Raw genomic sequence first — 22,848 nt, 5'->3', positions numbered from 1 at the left:
TACAGGAGAGTTCATTCTTGGGCAGGCACAGGGCAGGGAAGCCTATTGGCTTGGCCTATGTATTTTGCACAGTGTAATCCAGAAACTAAATGGCTAATGATTAAAATAACTGGGAACTTACAACAGAATAAAAATCAGTAATTAGCAGTGGCTAGGCATTCCCTGGGAAAGCTTCAAGGTCATAGAATCATGGAATCATTTATGTTGGAAAAGACCTTTAAGATCATCGAGTCCAACTGTAGTTACAAGTCGATTAACTTCTGTAGGACCAAGCTTTGACCCACCAGTACTTCTGGATGAAGTACTACGGCTAAGTTAGTTGGGTGTGTTATTTATAAACTTAGAAATTTGTGCATGCAGGGGTTTGATTTGTTTGAAATGGGTAACTCCAGGAAGCAAGCACAAACCCAGCACATCTTGTGTTAAGAGTATTTCCTCAAGGTGGAACACTGCATATTGGTTTTGCCATCTCAGTTATTACTTAAAATCACAATGTCTTACTTGTCACAAGTACCATTGCTTTCAAACTTCTCTTACCATCTAGGGGGAAATATGAAAAAAAGTTATCCATTTCAGTGTGATCACAGAATAGGTTTGTATTAACAGCCTTACGTGCTGCACTATAAAAAAAAAACCCAAACAAACAAAAAAACAAGCCAACCACAGAAAACTCCCACAAAACACCGAAGTTATAAAACTCTAAAGCACTCAGTAGTTGTTTTACTCACTTGTGGTTTTTCCTGTAACTACTGAACAATGTAACATGCAATTTCATCACCAAAACTTTTGCAGATATCTGGACTACTGCTACTCATGTTCCCACAACATTTGCGTGAAGAAAAGGCAACCAGACCAAGTGAAAAAAAAAAAAAAAATCATCAGGAACAAAATATTAAATGAATTTGAGAAGAACAAAGCCAGTTTTGAACTAGCCACACTTGAAACCCAGATGTAGGAGCAGGACTTGTCAACCCTGAAGACAGTGATCATTTCCCACCTCAGGGAACCCTGCCTGCACAGGCCTCCTCACCCCCTGCCAGCCCAGCTGCCTCCTGGCCCCAGGGCTTCCTTAAGATGTCTCTTGTCTTCCCCACTCATCTCCCCATTTTTTCATGGCAGATATCACCCCCCCATCTCTCTCACCCACTCTACCAAAGGCCCTCACCACTCCAGAGCCCCTGGCCATCCCCACACTGGGGACCCACCACAGGTCCCGCCCAGAGCCAGCTCCATGCCCAGCCCCTGCCCCGCTCAGACCCTGCTGCTCTGACAGGAGCCATTTGTGCAACCAAAAGCGCTTCCCCTGCTCTCCTCCTCCCGTTTAAGCTTATGGGACACAACACCCATTTCCTAGCAAAAACTAAACTGCTAAGAACCGGGACATGGAGTTAAGCAGTGCAGACCTCATGCCTGTGCATACAAAGCTGAAGATGCCCCAAATCCTCTGCTGGAGCAACACGAGTGACAAAAGGCCACCACGATGCCAGCAGCTCTGGGCTGTCCCACTTGTCTGGCCCCCACGAGCTGGGAAGGAGCATATTCCCATTCCCCAAACTACACAGAAGGAGATTCTTCTCACCAAAGACCATCCTTAAACCCTCCTGTGAAAGGAAAGCTGAACCACTGCATGCTTCATTTAAGCAGATAGGCTTGGGCAGAGGGACACACCAGAGATTTACAGAGGACAGCTAACCAAGGCGGAGGAAGACTTTTACCCCCACCCCCTTTTTTTTTTTTTTTTTTTAAATTAAAAAGACCATTTGTTTCAAGTAAATTGCCTTAGGACTCACAGTTTTATAATTACAAATAAAATACTTTTTGGTCAGTTTTCTCAGTTCAATAGAACTTTTTGTTGCTTAGACAGCTAAATGTCATGGGATTTTTAAGAAAGGTTAAAACTCTGTGCCATTTAACAATTAATGGTACCCAAAGAAAAACGATACAAAACCACATCCACTGAGTGTTTTGCAAGGGCTACAGGCTTCAGTTAGGTCCACTGCAGCAGAAAGCCTATTCCACACACTAGTTCAGGGCTTCAAAGCTGCTTTTTAAAGCTGCTTCAACCCACCACTTTTCAAGGATAAAAAAAAAAAAACACCTAGCAGCAGCAGTAACAAATTGTTTTTTAGAAATGTGAATAAAAACAGAAAGTTGTATAAATAGCTGTCTATACTTTCAGGCTTAGGGAGGAATAAAAAAAAATCTGAGAATGCCATATAAGAAAGATAATGAATTAGTGCTTCTTGCATTGATTTATTCTCCTGAAGTTTTCTAATCCAGGTTCAAGATTCTGCAAGTCATATTCACCATGGCTTGATCCACTAAGTCTGAAAAACCTAGAGACCACAAAAAACTTCAATTATTTCATTAAAATATTGATCAGCGGTTTCACTGCAGTGCTGGGAAGAACCCTTCTACCACCCAACTCGGAGCAATCTAAATAACCAGCCAGACAATGGATTAACTCATTCTCAAAGATGTTTTCCCACATGCTGCATTCAAACATTAAGCAACGGCATCACATTTTTCCCCCTAAGGATGTCAGTGGCCTGAAATGGCTTCGCAAGAGAAGTTCAGTCCTCTTGCTTTCTGAAACCTTTCCAGCCCTCCAAGATGGAATAGCTACCTTATTTGAAATGTAGTCAAAATTGATTGGGTTGTGATATCATTCCCCATAGGGTCACTGTGAATTTAGTAATAGATAAACCGACTCAGTAACTTCTCCAGCTGCTGTTCTCCCCTCCATCTTTTCTAGAGCATATTTGTTCCCTTTTCGTCCATAAACCAGGAAGAGTGGCCAGAATACTGACCAGAAAGCCCAACATCAGGAAAAAGGTGAAGAGTTATTTGTTTTAACTGAAGAATGACAAGCAGAATGAGCTGAATCCAGCATTTTACCTTAGGATATAGCCAACGTAAGGAAACAATATTTGTTATGGCATAATAGAATTCCCTGGTTACTTAATTCACCCCAAAAACCCGCTGAACTTGAAAACCAAAGCAAGTATGAGAAAGTTATTTAAGATCTGGCATCATGATTGCAGTCCAAGTAGATTCAACAGTCATCTTCAAGCACAAAGAGTTATGAAAAAGAAAAGGCACATTGTACAGCATTAACATCATTTATATAACTAGAGGTTGTTTTGCCCATCACCAAAAATTCCTCTGTATAATGTGACTTTTTATCCAAGGGAAAGACACGAAGCAGACAAAAAGAAAAAAGTTTTTGTGGATTAGTATTTAAAAACTGTTTTAGCTATAGAAGCACATGACAAGTATCTAAGGAAATTAAAGAGAGGTTAGCCAAATTTGCTTAAGGCAACAGGAATTGATGTAATTTGCAGGTTAGTGGTATGCTAGCTGCCATTCCACAAGTGTGACTTTCAGACAGGATTCAGTCCTCTGAACTCCTGCATCTTTTTGTTCGGGAACCACCATTTCAGCTGTTTACTTCCTAAAACACATGCCATAAATTTTTATTTTATGCAGTTACTGAGAGGATACCAAAAAGCATTGCAACATTTTAGGACAGACAAGTAATTGACTCCACATAATGTCAGACACAAATCTTTTGCTATGATTTCACCTACCCCAGGTGCTTCAGAGCGTAAATATTTTATGACTAACAGGCAACAATATCAGCCACACAACTGCATCTGACAGGCAAGTTTGAATTATGGTACTGCCACGATCAAAAGCTTAATTCAAGCACCTCATATTTACATCCACTTCTGCCATCCTCTTCTCTCATAACGAATCTGGGCAGCACTTTCATTGGCACTTGAGGGTTTGAGATTGCTCACAATAGGACACGAATGACTCCTCCTTACAAGAGCTGTCAAAGATACACATAAAGTTACTTCCAAAAAGCTCTCTTGCAAGACCTGGCGTAGAGATGTGAACTCAAGAGGAAGCAGAGTCACAGGACTACAGATATTTCAGCTGCCTGAGAGCCCAAAGCCTGTATTGATGGTCTGAAGCCACCTCTTCTCCCAGCTTCCTTTTGCAAAGCCTTTCACAGCCCAGGCACTATCATCTGCCCTTCCTACAGCCCAAGCAACACCAACACAAAGATTTACCAGACCACTCTAACACAGTTCACTATTGACTTGAAAGAGTCACATTGGAGAGGTAAAAGTATTTGCCCAACCTTATCTTCCTCCTAAGGTTGCCAAGCACGGTGTTAGCCAGTGCCAGCTTTGACTTGCAGTCACATATTTAGAGCCTGAGCAAGACTATCAGCTACGTTTCATAGGGGTTACTAATCCAGCCACCATTCCAGTCCTCAGTAAGCCCTGCTAGACCTGCACAACAAAGTATTTCACTTCCAGGTCTTTGGTTCACTACAAGTCTAGAAAAACTGGTGTCTTTAATGACTTCACTCTACTGTATTTCCCATAGCAGAGAAAAGGCGCAGAATACTGACCTTTGTCCCCAGCTAGGCCTTGACAGGTCAGACTACTACTTAAAATCACATCAACATTTGCATGTGCAAAGGATTTAGAGATTCTGGGTCTATTTCTAGAGCGCACATCCAAGACAGCACATGCACTTTGCTATACAAAAGGAGGAACATCGAGTTTTTCCTCAATTCTTAAAATGCCTTGAGGAGGCAGTCTCCACAGGTGAGAAAGAGCATCCTATCTACAACTGTTTTTTCTCAGGTTGCTCATTATTGTTTATTTGTCAAATGTGAAGAATGCAAATGGAACTAGGCAAAAATAATGGCATCTTTCATAGAAAATGACCTAAGGAGAAAACAGAAATCAGTTTTATACAAGATGTTGAGTAAAAAGTAACCAGAGCTAAGTTTAAAACAGAATCAGAAACAGCATGCGCTGACTTTAAAATAAAAATACTTATTACCAACTTCCTAGAGATGTAGAGTTCCACAGAGAGATAATGGGACAGGTTGTTTGGTTTTCAAGACTTGAGTCTCCATGCCAAAAGCAGATTTTAATGCAGTAAATCTACTTTGCCTCTGCATGGACTTCTCCTCATGTGTGTCATGCAACACTGACTTTTCACAGGTGAAATTTAAGCTAAAATAGGCTATTTTGCCCAAACTGTAAATAAAAGTTATAATAAAGGGAAAAAACCCCAACCCGTTACTTTCCTAAATTATAGCATGAGACACAGTTTTGAGCCAAGATAACTTCAAATGTTGAGGAATGTAATCTTTGGCACTTTGTGGCTAAGCAAGAAGCGAGTGTGATTTAAAAGTCTTTCAAATCCACAATGCTAGCTTGTGAGAAAGAAGTGCTGTTCAGAATATTGTCTGTGGACTACTCAAGTATTTATTTACAAAATTTCAACATTCAGCACTGAAGCACAAGAAATGCAAAGATGACACTAGATCAAAATAAACACTCAAAACCCACAAACAGAAACACTTGTATCCTCCTCTTTTTTAAATAAAAGCTATATGTAAAATCAAATGCAATTCTTGCATTATTATATTCAAGGGTAAAAACCTCCTCACTTTGGAAGCACATTGCACAGTAGAAGGACATCACAGAATCACTGAATAGCTTGGGTTGAAAGGGATCTTTAAAGGTCATTTAGTCCAACTTCTACATCTTGTTGCATACGTGTCTAAAAATGATCTAGGTGAAAGACTGCTACTCTCATTGTTCACATAATTACATGGGGACTGTGAGGTTGGCAGCATGCTCTCAAGGTCACTTACAAAGCACATATCAAGAACATGCCACTAATCACGACCCCAATGTGAAAACATAAATACACCGAACCCAACCAGTGTCACGCAGTGCGTGCTGGAACAGCCTGGCCTGTGCATCTATTGAAAAGCCTTCCCAACGAAACTTTTAAGAGAACTGTCCAAAAATAAGAGTGAAAATAATTTTGAAAGGACCATTTATTTTAACAAACCACTTGGCAACACACTGGCTACAGTACAAAGGACACTTGTTCTGGAACAGGACTGTTTTGAGGCTATCCACTTTACAACAAAGACACCGTGCCACGAGAAGAAGTTAGCAAGAGAATGAAGATTTTGTTAATTCAAAACAGTTTTACGCTGTTAACATGCCCTGAGCTTCTACATGTCACAGTTAATAAAGAATTAGAAAGACTTAGCTGGGCTCTTTACCACTTTGCCTACAGCCGATGACGTCTCATGTCAGCCCCAATATGGAAGGCTTGAATAAGCAGAAGAATAAAGCAGTCTAGATACATCCATTTTATTCACACTACTAATATGATCATTAGACACAGCCTAAAATAATAATAAATCGTTGACTTCATTTAAGTGAAGGGAAGGCAAGCTGGCTTACCACCGAACTCCTTGATTTTTATCCTTCTGCTCAACGAGCTGTGATGTTATTTATGACTGTATTAAAACCTACTGAGTTATAATAAAACAGTTTCAGTACCTCAGAGTGCCTGATCATCATGTTCACTAATGTAAGATAATCCAAGTCACCTTCATGCAAACTCAACTGGCTATGATCTGAAACATTCTGCTAAATACCAGAATTGGGATTTTCTGGGGGCCTTTGGCAAGCTACAAAGGTGGGTACACTCCTTGTACAGGATGGCAAGTCACCACTCTGGAGGAGAATTAACCCAGGGGGCCAAACTGATCCCATGGACAATCAAAACTGAAAGTCAGTGCTGTCAAGGTTACTTTTGAAGGGGGTTGGCTCTTCCTAGGGAGTAGAGTGCTAATGTCCAACACTTTCATTAGGCTGCATTACAACTTTTACTTCCTGACATCTCACTCACAAAGTAGGTGCTACAGCAGACATCACAGTAGCCACAAGAGATTAAAGGCAACATCAGTAAGAAATTACGTATGTTTATTCTACTCTAATTTTAAACCCAGAAACCATAATGGAACTCATTGGTTTAGTTATTTTTTAGCTAAAGGAATGGTGCCATAATACTTCTAGAACACAAAGACATATTTAAGGCAAACAGCCATTAGGTTGCATGACCTCACCTCTACACCCCATGATTTTATTCCCGCAACAGTCAGACAGTAGCTATCGTCTGGCTCCCAGAAAAAAACAAGACTAGCATTGGCTCATTTATTAAACAAGGATGCCAACATTTCAGTCCTTTTAAGATCTCAGGCTTTACATACATAGAGACATTGAATCATAATCTATTTTATACTTAAAAAAACAACATCCAGCCACTCAGCCGTTTTTGTAACCTTCCCCACACCTGTCTCTCCATGTCTTCCAGAGACAAGCTGTTGAAAACCCTTCTACTCATGTTATTTCACATATGGTTGGCAAATAATTAGTTACACTGTGAACTGAAAAGCTCCTCTCCACATAAATGACCCTTGATCAAGCCAGAGGATGGGGCGCTTGAAGGACCATCACCTGAACCAGTCAAACTTTTTGATAAGAACCAAGGTAGCTGTCAGCAGCCTTCTGTATACTTCAGTTGTAACAAAAAACTGCAGTCAGGATCATTACTTTAATAGATACTGCACAAGCATGTTCCTTATCACAAAAACTTAAGGACTGTGAAAAACAGGTTATATAAAAAGATAGTCTAAACTTCTGCTGTGATGCTCTTCTAGTATATACACATACCCTGGCACAGCAACATTTTCAGCATGTGAGCACATATAAATCCTCCAGCTTGCAACAGACTACAAGCCCTTGGATTCTCTGCTGCATGGACTACCAAGGTCAGGGTGAGGGCTCTTTCTGCAGGACTGGAATCACATTTTATTACATGACACCAGACAAACTCCACCTTCCCAAACAGCTTACAGAAAACTCTTTTCAAGGGTTTCATCTGAACTTCAAAAAAGCACAAGCCAACAACTCACCAGGAGAGGCACATTCACAAAACACAAAGAAGAGTGTGTGTTATCATTCCAGCTCTCCAAAGGTTAGTTGCAAATATGAAACACCAAGAAACTCAGAAGTCATAGCTTTGTTAGAAGATCAAAACATCTTTTGAGAAAGAAATTCAAGGCCTCCAGGCTTGGTCTCAGAAGCATCCTATTTTAAACCGCACTTGACCCACACTAACGTAACCCTTCAAATGCTATTACAAGAACAGAACTATGTTCACAAGAGGAAACAGACATAGTATCTTCCACTAAAGCCGTATTTATTTATTTTAAAAAATCAGGCATCTCCTTTTAACACTGAAAAAAATATAAACAACATGACATGTATTTTACAATATACCTCTCATCACTGATTGATAACATACACAAAGTTTTAACTACCCAAGAAACAGTATGGGAAAACAACACAATTCAGAGTAACCAGATGCTAGAGTTAGGAGATTGTAATTAGAGATTGGATGTGGATTAACTAGATCCTAACTCAATCTTTCCCATCTTCCTCACCCTTTCTTAAACTTCAAGTATAAACCCATTTTAGCGTGTCTCTACTTCACAGGATGGAATAAAAATTTTTAGATATCTTAATGCTTCAAAAATGCAAATAAACTCACACTTAGCAGTTTATTTTAAATGAAATAAAGTTTGAACAGAGGAAAAGTAAAATTTTGGGGAGTTTTTAACATCTGCTAGGGGCCAGAGGAGATACCAGTACATCCATGACAACAAACAGCTGGGTTTTGACAATGGCAGCTATAGTTGCAGCTGGTCCCAAGGACACCACAACTAGCTGTGCATCCTCAAGCAGTGCAATGAGAGATGTGGGAAGATCTAGGGGAATGGTTCAGAGCACTATATGCATTTCAAGTCATTGATGTCAGACTGGCTCTAGTCTGCTCTCACAGGCTGAACTCCCAGTAGTGGCTGGAGAACATGAGGTCTTCTTCTTTCACTTTCTCTGACAAGAATCTAATTAATACTTATCAACAGCACTGGGCAAAAATAAACTAATATGTAGTTCAGTGGGGGGAACTGGGAATTTACTTCAAGAGCACATTGCTGCTCCATGCTAAAGGCAGAGCTGACCTGAGAAGGTGCCAGTGTGGATGTCCAGCTGCTTGTTCTTGCCCTACCACATCATCTCACTGCTTTTAGCCCTCAGTTATGCAGGTACAGCTGCCTGCAGGGCTACACTGACCCATGCAATCAAACCCACTAAGCCGATTTAAAGAAAAAACACTTTTCCAAAAACAGGCCTTTTTATAATTCCAAGCCACCTCTGTAGTCCCACATAATTTTTAGTGTGGCCCCACAAATGCATGTACTAGTGCAACCACGGGAGCAGCGACTACCAGGGCTGCAAGGGACATCATCAGTCACCTTTGCTGCCACAGTCAATGTATCATGGAACCATACACCCCCACCCCCCAAAAAAAAAAAAAGGCACAAGTCGGGAACTGACTAAGTAACAGCCAAAGATGCTTCTGCTTTACCCCATCTGGTGGTCTATTGCTTATATACAGCTGGCAGAAATCGCTATTTAGGCATGTTATCTGGAATTGCACAGCTACTAAAGAACAAAATGCATAGTTGGATTAACTGTGTTCCTCTAACAGTTATCTGTTGTTACCCTCTGGGTCCCGTAGCAGTCAGCACATTCCTCACTCCGCATCCAAAGCGGAGCGTCTAGACACTGTGTGCTCAGATCACACAGAGCCATCAAGATCTGACTCTGTTCTCACAGCCTGCCACTCTTAACCAAAGCAGATAAATGGAATTAACAAATTTTCTTGGAGAAGGTGCAAGTTCAGAGAGAAAGGTTTTCTAAGGATAAGTCCTGGGAACAGGCAGAAGCCCTGGCTGGAAGCTTTTCCCTCATTACTTACATTAAACACCGCAGGGACAGGCAGAAGGCAATTCTGAACAGTGAGCCATGTAGGAAGCAGCACTTTGCCTAGAGCAGTCGCTTACTGAATAGGCAGCACTCTAGAGCAGAAGGCACCACTTTTCCTCCCTCAAAAAGCCAATGCACATTAGAAAAGGATAAACTCTTTTGAAAAGCCACAGTAGCATGATTAAATACTATTCTTCCTTTTACACAGCAAACCATACAAGGCTGAACCCTTAAGGAATATATGAACTTTCATGTGAATGGAGCACATTAACTGCCACCCAATGAATGGTGCCTGTGGTCCACAATTCATTTCCTTTTAGTAACCAGAGAGGATAGAAAGCTTACGATTGCTACACACAAGTGCTGACTCATTCAAAGTCATTTTACTCCTTCCCTCAACAAACTGTTCTTTGAGATCCAGGCTATCATGGTATTTCATAAGAGTATAGTTTTGGTGGGAGACAGGAAACAGAACTGTAAAATAGTTCTGTAAAATAGTACAGGAAAACATTATTAGACTGTTCAAAGAATGACTTTTCAGTCAGTAAGTTATAATAATATAGATGACTGGTGTATTTTTTTAGTGACAAGTCACACTTCTCAGAATTTTCTGTTCAACAAGAATTAACATTAAAGCACTGTTTGACAAGGCAGGAATTCACTGTAAAGCAGTTCCTGAAATGCTAACATCGCTTCAACAGAACAGCCCTACTTTGCATGAGGCTGTAGCAGCACTAAAGCTATCTCTGCCCCCACAGCAAAAATAAGCTGTCTCACCAAAAGCAGGTTTATCGGTACAGCTGCTGTAAAAACAGCGATGCTGGTTAAGGGCAACGGCTCTCTGGATCCCTGACATGGGTAAACTGGAATAAGTCTTTCCTGAGAATACCACACTCTCTAGACAGGACTCCCAAAGCTCAGAAGAAAAAAATCCCACCCACCTAAAGAAGAAACACAAGCACAGCCTTAAGTAGTGAGTAGAAATCTTAAAGACAAGGTTTAATGTGCTGCCGATAGATACTTGTCAGGATATTTATAAAGACCTAGGGCAGGCAGATAGGTTGTTTTCTACACCTCAGTCTTGAAATAAGTTCCTTTCAAAGATGGGATTTATTTTTTTTTTAAAGAATTTCCATTAGTCTCCTGTTTATATCTTCCTCTGAAAAGAACAGAAAGTTTAAATTCATAGCCATTAAGTCCATAAACTGAATTTTGATGGTTTCAACCAGGAATTTCCTAGTGATTTTTAGGAAGCCTGAAATACAAGTTGTGATTCACCCCCCTGACATACAAACTTCCTCTAGAATTCATAAGGTTTTTTTATTTTAAGTCAGAATAACTTCTGGTTCAAAACCACCAGCATTATCTAATATAACAGTTTACTGTCAAGGCCTTTCATTGTAACTAGGAAAAAAAAAAAAAAAAAAAAAGAAACATCAGTGCTAGAGAGAGAAAAATACTCTAAAACTCACTAAGGATTTTCTGGAGCTTGCAGCAATGAACCCTTCAGCCCAGATCTCTTAAAACCACTTAGGTGCCTGACTGCTGCTGAGACTCCAAGCTCAGCTGCAGTGGCAGCTCCCAACACCGCTGTACTTTTAGCAGCCATAGGACTCATGGCCTGTGATGCTTTTTGGCAAGCTGATCTGCCACTCTCTGTGCCCAAAAGGAAAGGATAGATAGATAAATACAAGGACTACACTGCTCCAAGACAGAAAAACAGTTCTTTAAACCCCTGGGTTCTTTAAACACCCAGGATGCATTCCTGCTGATGTCAACGTGTTCATTTGGAGATACGACACCGATTCCAGCCAAACTGGTAACAAAAACGCTGTTGTCAGAAGCCAGGGCTTCAAGTAGGTGGGTTGCCTGAAAACAGCTAACGGCTTCAGGGTTGTATAAGCCACGTTAATTTAGAAATATAGTAATATTTACTACTTTTTTTTCAGAAAGCTGTCACATCCCTCTTCAAATGGTTTTTCTTTCACTAGCTCACATCGTCTACAAAAATCAGGATTTGTAGCACAAAGCAGGAAGGAGGGTATAATTTAACAGAACACAGTTGTGTCTTACATAGCTTGGAGGATCGGGAATGTTCAGTGGGGAACATGCTCCAGTTTTATCGCTTAAGCTTTTTTAGCACTCTAGTCTTACTTGCTAAGCAGGTTTATTACTTCTACTGGATGCCAGTAGAAGGTTTATTTAAAAGAGGCAGCCTGCCTTTCACAGACTTTCTAGCAGTAATTGGTTCTTCCATGCTATAACTATTACTACAGCATTTAACTGGTTAATGGCTTAAAGGTACCTCTGGGACATTAGTTGGTGAAAATAAAATACAGTAACACAAGCAAACATACTATTAGAATAATGTGTCAAAACAGTTTTGAACACCTGAGCCTTCATCAGATAAAGGAATAGCCTAGAAAAACGACTTCCCCAGCAGCTTAGAGCTTTCCCATGAAATACACACGCTCTTGGAATCCCTAATGCCATCTGCTGAGAGATTATGAAAGTGCAACCCAATGAATGACATATCTGAATGTGTTCTCAGTGCTTCCAAGCATTTCATGTACTATTTCAAATGCTGTAATATTGACATTAAGATGCATACTGCTCGTGATCGAGTTCAAAAGGAAAAAAATATCTGCTTGAATTGTATGTTACCCAAGAACTTTCAAAGAACTTGCTGGAACTTCAAGTATGGATATTCAGCAAGTCAAGGACACTTAAGACACAGAGGTCCATAACAAAATACTGTTCCAGTATGTTGAAAAGATGAGAATATGATGTGGGAAGCCCAAACTATTAATCTGGCATGGACAGTCTAACTTTTCAAAAACACTGGTATTAAACAGAGTTTAATTGTGTTTGTTGTTTTTTTGTTTGGGGGGGGGGTGGTGGTGTTTGTTTGAGGGGTTTGGGATGAGGGTTCTTTTTAAAGATACTTGATTTTCTGCTTCACATCATTGCAAGCTGGAAAAAACATATCTAGTGCCAAGTCAATTTAAACTATCAAAGTTTATTAACAAGTCTCAAAATAATAATAAACAAGTGGGTAACTGGCATCCAGTGGACATGCTTCTAGTGACAACCTGCAGGGCTGAGCTGTTACCCCAGTCCCCCAATGCACTCTCTGCAGGTGTTTGGAGACAGCAAGTTACTGTAGTAGTTGGTAACAAAAGAATTGCTGAGAACTAAAGATGGGCAGAGTAATATTTCTACAAAGGCCAGGTTTTGTGTCTTCTTTTTTTTTTTTTCTAATTTACTATCTGCCAAACATATAAAACCAGACACGCAGTTCTGCTGGGTAACAGCAGCAAGTAACAAAGATAAGCTCCCCCAGACTAAGTATTATCCCAAGGGATGCAAAGGGATGTACGGAAGACGAGCGAGGAGGATGTTTTTTCTTATTTGCACTAAACACTATATCCAATTCTGCCCCAGACCATACTGATGAGCTGGGAGAGGTTCAGAAAAATTCTAAGGGATTCAAGATCTGGCAAGCCTACCACAAGCGTAAGGTTAGCACAGTCTGCTTTTTCTCTAGCCCACAACAGTTTCAGCAGTGTTGCAGTCTGAGTCTGCCATTAATTATTAAAGGAAGATTTACAGTAATAGTAACTTAATTCTTTTAAGTCAGACAGACCGACCTAACCAGATCCACTGGCCAGCAACTGTTGATTTAACAAATTCAAAGTGGATGCTGCCATACAGAGATATTCTCCCAGAAAAGTGCAAAGACAGCCATGTATTGATTCAGTTCTTGCCTAATCCTCTCATTTGACTAATGCTATTTCTACCTATAACGAAAAAGGAAGAATGCTGCACCAATATTCTCCTAAGCAAATACAAACCAGATGAGTTCTGTTCTCAATTCAGAGAAAATTTCCACTACAAGCATCGAAGACATGCATTACTAAAATGAATCACTTTGCTCAAAGAACAAGACATGAGGTTGGCACATATGTCTGAGACATAAAGGGTTAAAGCAGTTACCCATTTCCTCAACTGGACAAGTATTGTAAAGTCCATATTCAGCTGAATTCCATCAGGCTATGCTTTCTTAACACAATCTGACATGTACCTCTTCAAGATCTTGGATTTTTTTTCCTCCTCTCTGCCTCTCAGTAGCAGACACTAGAAAAAAAAAACCACCCAAAAAGCCAAATGGTAATACAAACACAAACTAATATTTAATTATCAAGTTGGGGAGACTGATGACAGGACTGAATAATTCATTGTTTAAAAAAAACCCAAAACACACTTGCCAGGTCCTTTACAGACAACACAATACTGGTTTTTGTTTCAAGTTCATAACTTGGCTCTTAAAGTAGTTGATAATGAACCAGCAGGCATTATTTTAAATCAACCAGTTTTATTAAATGAGCCAGAAAGGAAAGAGGCAGGGCTAATTACCAGCATTCCTTGATGAATTACCTAGCGGTGTGTGGTAAATCTTCGGGCGTCTTTGTCTTTATCCCCAAATTTATCCCTTACTTATTTCTCAAGAGGTTAAAGGACATGGGGCTAATTAAGGAACCAATCCAATGACAGACAGAATCATTCAAGGTAAGGCTGCTTTTTACTCTTTCAAGCTTTTGCATCTCTGCCTGGTACTTCTTAATCTAATTTTTTTAAAAAAGAAAAAAAATATTACTGCTGGGGAGGGGGAGGAAAAGTGCTAATCTTGTCACGGTCAGGCAGGTTGAAATTGCCATGCAGTGCTGGGCAAAATGCTACATATTTGAAATTTAGCCAATAAGAAATTCCTTAAGCCTCTCTTGAATGGCAGGAATGTCTCCAGCTTGTCACTTTGAATTCACTCACTACACAGGTTCAGCGTCTCGGAGAATAATTCTGCCAAACTAGCTGAGGAACTGAAATATTTGTGAGTACACATAATACCTCAAGATTACTTTAAGCAGATCTGAATTTTCACATTTAAAATTTAATGTCTATCAAGGGTGTCAGCAGAGACCTCCCTAGACCTCCACCCAACTCCCCCCAGTCTCCAGCACTGCGTGTGGCTCCAGGCACTATTTTCTGCCAAATTAAGCTGTAGAAGCAACAAGCACAACTGCAGTGATCAGCGCTGACCCTCTTCATACTTCTTCAGCTCAACCAGGAAAGTGGAATAAGGTGCTTTTTAAATTAATATTGACTGAAAAGGGACTTAATACAAGCTGTTAAAATCTGCTAGCTGGTGGGATGCAGAGCCTCATTGATGTTTTTAATACCCAGAACTATGGGCACCTACAAGTCTTTGGGAAGATTAACTCATCTTCTGCAGCTCCAAAACAGCCACTGACATGTGATGAACCACTATTTTCCCAAGGTCTGGTAACTCAGTGATCAGATAATATGGGTAGACCATGAAGAAAAAGAAGAGTGCTTAGAAGCTGTAAAAGAACAAACTTGCAAGCTCTCCTCAACTTCCTGGATGTTGTCACGCTAGCAGGAAGACAGCAAATCCTCAAAACCACCAACTAGGGTATAAACCAGCAAGAACCTTCTAAAAGGCAATCAGAGCTTGGACTTCCAGATGCCTGTAACATTTAGTGTGAATATATCTTTATTTCTTCCATGTCAAAAATGTTATTTCAAACTACCAGGTAACTACTGTGAACTTGCAGGGCAAGAGCTCCATGATAGGAGCAGTTTCTCAGCTACCTTTACCCTCTGCTCTGTTACCTGTGCATTCTGCCCACAGCACCATTTCCCCAGGAACTACTCTAGCCCACCAGCAGCACGGTTTGTCCCACAACTCTGGGAGCTGTATTTTGTGCCACAGAGACCACAGCTGAAGAGCTAAGATTAGACATCTTCATCAGCAACAGCATTTCTCTCAAGGGCTAAGCAACAGATGTATTTGCATCCATAGAAAAAGGACATTTGGGACAAAGGGTTAAAGTAGTGTTTTGCACTAGCAGTCAAGCAGTCGGATACTTGTACACCAAAGCATGTTGCCCCCTTGAATTCCATGCATTTTTAATGTCTAATAACCCAGGTGTTAAGCAAGAGTTTACATTTTACTTCTATTAATAACCAGACATCTAGCACCAGTGTTTGTTTTGAAATAGCTTTCAACCCACTAAGTAAGCAAAAGAGTTAAGGCCTGAGAGATACTTTTACTTACATGAAGGCTTAGGAGACAAGGCAGGCTTTAGTGGTTCTGTAGCTAAAAGCAAGTTTTTCTTTACGAAGAATTTGCTGTAGGCTTAATCTATGTATACCAGAGTCACAGAGCATAAGTAACCTCAGTTTAAATCTTCTATCTGTAGTTCACCAGGACTTGGTCTGGCAAATCACTTGTTTAAATTCTCTATTGCAAATACACGCCATGCTTACATAACGTACCGACACACACTTCTATCTACCATTGTCAGGTTAGATTAAATTAACTTTTAATCAGATAAGCATGTCCACAAACACACATTTGCTGTAGCAGATGCTACCACGCATTTATCTTGACATCCCATTGTTCCTGTTCTTCAAAACCATGAGATAAGTCCCCTATACAATGAAGTTTTATGGTTAATTATTACACCAAGAACACTATTGCTAACTGCACAGCCTTCCCTGCTAGGCAGGACTGCATTACCACCGCAGGTCACTCTGTAATAAGCACACTGGAAAAGAACTAGGAGGAGGTATTTTTTGATACATGTCCATAGTCATTAACATCACTCAGAAGGCACGCCTGGCATTTCGAAAATGAAGAAATACAGGGTATCTGATGCAAAGAGCTTATCGTGGTGGCGCATTTAAAATCTGAATGAACAATGACACAAGGGTGAAGGCAGGAGGCCAGCCTGGTCACTTGCACCCTTCCAAGCTGCGCAGCTGCAGCGCTGCAGTCCTGTCAACTCAGAAAAAGTTGCTGTAAAGGGAAAGATGAGCACGAACTGCAGCAATGGGATGGCATTAAGGAAGAGATGTATGGACCCCCTCTGGTATCAGCGGTGATCAGCCCACAATACTGTCATGAGATGGGCAAAAGCTCTTGGAATAACAACGCAAGAGCGGAAACCCAGTAAACAGTATCTGGTTCTAGGCTTTGAAAAGAAGAGGTTTCAGCTTGTTTAGGACCCCAGGTGAAAGAAACAACATCACAATGGCAAGACGTAGCAGTAAAGAGCTGTAATTCTAGCACCAAAAGAGCAGTTAACATCCCCCATGAAGACACCAATGTAGGCAGTGCAGCAGGGGGACCCTTAAGTGGGGTCCTTAGTGGCAGATAAATTTTTTAATATCCAGCATGTTATAAACATTACTGTATACAAATAGTTATTCACATTCTGTTAATAACAAATGTTTAATATGTGTTTGTAGCCTATATTTCCATACATATGTTTTTTTATATGTCGCATTTTGAGGTGAACTGCCCTGATAGCAAGGGCAGGTACTATGTGGGAGAACAGATTCTATGGCCAGTGAGGAGAGATCTCAAACTGCAAACCACCAAAGCAGGACCCGCCTTGTCCAGATCCCCTGGAGCAAGAGAACTGTTTGCTCACTCTCCAGAAACAAGAATGAAAGGGATGTTCACATCCTGAAAGGGACCTGTTATATCATCTGCTGGTCAGGAGACCTGCTTTTATCTTATTACCCACAAAGCATTTACAGTGTCCAAAAGACATCTGCACCACTGCAGGAACACGCCAGTTCATGCAGCAAACACCCACTGCAGGTTCTCACCCCAGCCCTCCAGGCTGTACTTTGCAGTGGTATCTGATGTGGCGCTCCCATCCCAGCATGTGCCAAATGGAAGTTAGGTTCTCAAATCCCCAATGGCAGACAAAGAGGGAGGAAGAGAGACATCAGAAGCCCTGCAGATTTCTTATTGTGCTATTCATTTGGTGTGACAACACTCAGAAGGAACGGGAGGTAAACCAACCGCATCCTCAGGAGCATTAACAAGCAGCAGCAGGGACAGGCTGGGGCAGGGACCACACCATTTCACAACAACACATCCAGTTTAGGCTTCCATCCTTGTGCCATGGCCTGGTGTATCATCTTAAAAACATGACAGCACAAGTGTCACATCATGCACCAACAAATAACATGGGGGGACAGCGGGAAAAAGTGTTCACCTTCAGTTTTCTACCTTCCATCTGCTCAGTGAGACACAGAGGGTTGATGTCAGCTGCCTGGCAGTAATATTTTCAATTCTGCAAGAACTGATGAAGTTTTAAAAGGAACTGATTTGAAATTCTGTGGACCAAAGCTGGCCCTGAGTCTCCTTTCCTGAGTCCTGAGGATGTTTCAGGATCTCCTCCCACGGACCACATAAGCCTGCTCACACCAGCCACAGTTCCTGTAGTGCCACACTGTGTTTTGGGCAGGCTGGTCCAAAGTACTTAGGGGATTGTATTATGCTTGTTCTGAACAGTCAACTTTATCCAGAAATCAGACAAAACAATACAATACATGCAGAACAGCTACTATGCAATTTTTGTAATGTGTTTCAATGAGCAAACAGATGAGTCCTCACTCCTTCTCCAGCCCACTTCTCTGAATTTCTGCAGTAAGCTTACTTCCTGGACCAGTGCAAATTCTGTAAATAAAACTACTTTGAGGTAAGTGCAGTTATCAAAAAAAAAAAAAAAAAAAAAGAAAGAAAAATAGAACAATCTTCAGAGGCAAGCCTTAAATCAGCATCTCAGGTCTGACTACTTCTATTAGCAGAACTTCTCAAAGACTAACCCAAAAAACAAGTAGAGGATCTGCAAGCCTTGCTTAGGAGAATAAGATGTGATGGCTGCTGGTACTTTAAGTCTTTAGACTGATTCCTTGCTTTTCTCCCCTGGATCTTTTATAAGTTTTAGATAAAGAAAAGCTCTTATCCTTCTGTGTCTCTTAAAAGCATGTGAAGGGTAGTGAACCCCAAGTACTGCTACAGTGCAGCTTTGGTGAAGATGCCAGAAGGACATTACATAGAACTTCGGTCATACAAACCAGTATTTCTATCTGCTGAACAAAAAAAATGCTAAAATCAGCTATCTGGACTGACATACAAGACTGTAAACTATCCTACAGAGGCTAGGGTATCGCTGCCTGTCAGAAAGGCAGGGGGTTGCCCTGCTGCTGCCAGGAGCTTGGCAGGTGGGAGATCACTCACTTTAAAAGAATCCTGCAAGCTGCTTAGTAGGAAAGGAGACTGGGAGCATGCAAGGAGGGGAGGAGGCACGAAAGACACAAAAAGCAGAACTCAGCAACTCTATCACATCAACAGGAGATGCTCCCTAAATAACTGTCAACAGACAGCTGCTAGGGCCACTGGAGAAAAGCTAATCGTGTGTTATCAAGCAGGAAGACAGTAACAGATGAAGTCCGAGACAGCTATGGGGAAGCGATTAACAGACCAGCCTCACTACAAACCAAGAGAACATTCTCTCTATTTCTAATAGCCAAGGATTTCACCATGTTTAACAAATGTAATTCCACAAGGTATGGGATTAATAGCAGTAATATTTTGCAACTGGATGACTGAGGAGCAGAAGGACTAACCTATCATCAGGCCTCAGTGACTGCAGGCAGGGACCTGAGGCATAACCTCCTTAAATCCTGGGCTAACCCTGCTTACAGAAATGCAGCAACCAGTTCCCAAAGATCAGGTCTGGAATACTAAAGTTGTTATCTGCAGCAGCACTTCTGCTTCAACAGATGAGGACTCCCACCAGACAAGAGAATTAATTGCAATCAACAACAACAAAAAGAACAGCTTCTCAATATCAATTAAGTATACAAAACTAAAACACACCTCTACGGAAGAAGCTACTCCATAAAACAACCTACTGAAGACATCTTAAGATGAGCTCTTTGCAAAGAAGTTAACTCTCAGATAAAAATATAAACTTACTTTGTACCTCAGAAATGGATCTTCATCCAACATTGATAGGGCTTGGAACCATTCCCAACAATCAACATTTTAAATTATATACTCCTATTTCCAAGGCAGAGCAAGAAGTTGAATTGTAAGAGAAGCAAAGAAACTCTTGTGGTATCTCTATAGCGTTAGTCATCAAATACCAACAGGAGACAGATGAGAAGGTGCTTAAAGATAAACCAGCCTTTACATCTGTGAAACTAACATCAGCTGTGCAGAAGGATAACTGAGAGCCATAACAAATCTAATTTTTGCTATTAGATTTGAAGAGATACTGTTTCTAATGTATTAGACCTACTCCTAGTCCATCACTTAATTAGGCTGCACAAAGCAACACAAAATTGCAATGCCAACAGGTCATTTCCTACCTTGCCAAGCTACATTACTTGGCAGAGAAGTGATGCAGTAAGAAGTCATTACTCAAGAAAATGAAATCCTATTTATTCATATGGCCTTGAGCAGCCCACATCATGTAATTTGGAGATTCATGTGCAATGTGACATAGATTCGTATGTATTTCTCTCTCTTTCTGTACTGTGTCCAAATGAACATCTTGAAAAAAATTTTAAAATCCGATTTTAACTCATTAACACCTCTGGCTCCTTCTTAAACTAGTCGTTCCAAACTACCCCAGACACGCAAGTACTATTCTCCTTCTCATACTGTGAGATATGGGAGAAAGGGCAAGTCACACAATGTAATTAAGAACACAAAATGTTGACAAATCCAACAGGCTTGGAGTGGGTTTTTTTTTCATGCTAAATTCCAAAACAAACAAAACAACAACAAAAACAACTACTACATTTGGTCTTTTTTGTTTGTGAAGTAATATTCAAAATGATTTGTTTTAAAGAAAGCTGCCTTGCAGATTAACATTTCTGAAAGTGTAAAAATCCCCTTTTGGTCTATCTCATTCTTTAAGGTCACTAAATCCAGACCATCTGGATAATAAAGTTACAAATTTAGTTCCCTATTTATCTAATTAAAACTTCTGTACAGCTCATATGGAAAATTTGTCTACAGCTAAAAAACAACTGAAGTGTAAAAAGCAGCTGCAGGGAAATGATGTCACCCATACAGCGTTACTGCAGGCAGAGCTGGCTGTCAGCATATCGGCACCAGGAAGATCCCGATTTATTGGTAATCTCATCTTTTGAGCCAAACAATCTATTTAAAAAAAAAATTATATGGATCTTTCAGACAAATCCTACTCTCACTGAAGCATCAGTGGTAAATTTTCTGCAAGATCATGACTTCAAGCCTGGTATTTTGTCCTAATTTTTTTATTTTTTTTTTTTTGGGGTACTGAACTGGTCCACTTTTATCGGTAAGTACAGAAGGATGAATCTTTACCTGCTTTCATCCACCAAAAACACAAGCAGCAAAACTATGCAAGGTGGTCTCCCTTGCCTCATGGGCAGAGACCAAGAGGACTTGTTTTTGCTAATTTTGACTGTTACTTATGTAAATGCAGGTGATTAGAAGACAGGCATTAGACAGTTCAGGTTTCCCAACAATCACCTTCAATGCACAAAAGGTAGTTGATCCCAGCTATTACTTTTAATTTACAAGCCAGTTAAAGATACATTCTCTTAATTTTTTGCTCTACAGGGTCATGCAGCTGCCACTTGAGCCAAAGACAAATGCAGTGGAGGTCCTCCCTCTTTCACCAGGAGAAAATGGGGGACAGGATTGCAAAAGAAGTATCTGAAGGGCAAGGATTCAAGTTCAAGTCCTTCATGTGAAGTTCCCTAGCAATGCTCTAGCAGGGTACAGATTTGCATACAATGCCTATGACAAGCCAGTTCCTAGTAATGCCATTTGTAATAACCGAGCATCACCTTTTGGCTGCAGCACCTTTGGTAGTTTGTCCCTCAGAAATAAAGGGCTGCCTCCCCTCCTCTCATATAAAAAGACAACTGTAATATGAACAATATAGACAACTGCTAATGCTTCTTCAAAACATTACACTTCTTCCTTATCTGTAAAATATTATCAGAAAATAAACACTTTCCTACAAGTTTTCAGAGAGGTTTAAAAAAAACCCAAAAACTAAAATTCACATCATAACATATTAGGGCAAAAGGATGTAAAAATGTTAATATATGCTTATTTAACTAGGTGCATTACAAACAAAAAACCTATTTCCTAGCATCTACACATCTGCTGGATCTGAATTATAACTACTGGGTCATAACCTGGAAACAAGTTTAACAAACCTACACACAAACATTGTGGGTAATGCACACAGGTTAGACAAAAATGCTCTTCCCAGTCAGTTTTGGACTCCTTAATATATGCACATGCACACATGCTCAAAGTCTACCATATTTATTTTTTAATGAAAATTTGTGTGTGTATATATGTGTAGAATTAAAAATTCAGCTCTTACCCTTTTGCTCCTAGAACATCAACCACACGAGTATGACTCTAGTGTTCTAATTAAGTATTAGTTCTGGCACTGTCAACACAATACCATGATGCAGATTCAATAAATAAAAGCACTCTACATTTCCTCCATAAACCTGTCACACAGACTGCTACAAAACCCTGAGCCTGCAAGTCTATTTTAGAACTAAATCTTTGAATACGTATCATTGATATGTAACAGCGAAAAGCAAACTACAAGTGGATTGTAACGAAGCTCAATTAACTTATCTGGTAAGAATATGTCTGTCAAAGGAAAGCAGTTACTAAACATCAGAATGTAAAAAAAAAAAAAAAAGATTTAGCAATACTGCAGAGCAAATAGATAACTTCGAAACTAATGAAAACTTTATTTTCATTAAATATGTCAGCAAATTTCTCTAAAACATTTTGCATTCTTTTATTCACACATTTCATATTGTTTTACTCTACTTGGACTTACCCAGTGCATGAAATTATCTCTTTTCTTATAGCTGTTCACGTTTTTCCTAATTAGCAAGCTACATCCCCTTTGACACAAGGATACTAACAAGCTCCTACAGTTTCCAGTAGGACAAGGAATCCAAAGCTACAAGCAAGTCATTTAAGCAAAAAGGGATTACGTAGGCTCATTGCAAGAGGCTGGAAACTCACCCGTATTTCAGATTAGGGCTTTCTGAGCAGGTCTTTTGTAATGAGTTTTGACTCCATTTTACAAAAACCTTTCACTGTTTTCTTTTAAAAACCAAAATATTGATTTGAATATCTATTAATAATTTCTTCTTTTTGAAAATAATTAAGTACAAGAAAGACAGAGAAATA

The 22,848-nt window shown here is 40.1% G+C and overlaps 1 protein-coding gene across 6 annotated transcripts in view; it reads right to left on the bottom strand.

Moving 5' to 3' along the window:
* The window catches only part of MITF (melanocyte inducing transcription factor), a 110,944-nt gene that overhangs the window by 27,600 nt on the left and 60,496 nt on the right, over window positions 1–22,848 (bottom strand). The gene's annotated exons all lie outside the window — the stretch shown is intronic.

Source organism: Athene noctua, chromosome 10, assembly GCF_965140245.1.
Source record: "Athene noctua chromosome 10, bAthNoc1.hap1.1, whole genome shotgun sequence".
NCBI lineage: Eukaryota > Metazoa > Chordata > Aves > Strigiformes > Strigidae > Athene > Athene noctua.
Note: the sequence above shows the minus strand (reverse complement) of the source record. Positions and strands in the feature narration are given on the sequence as shown.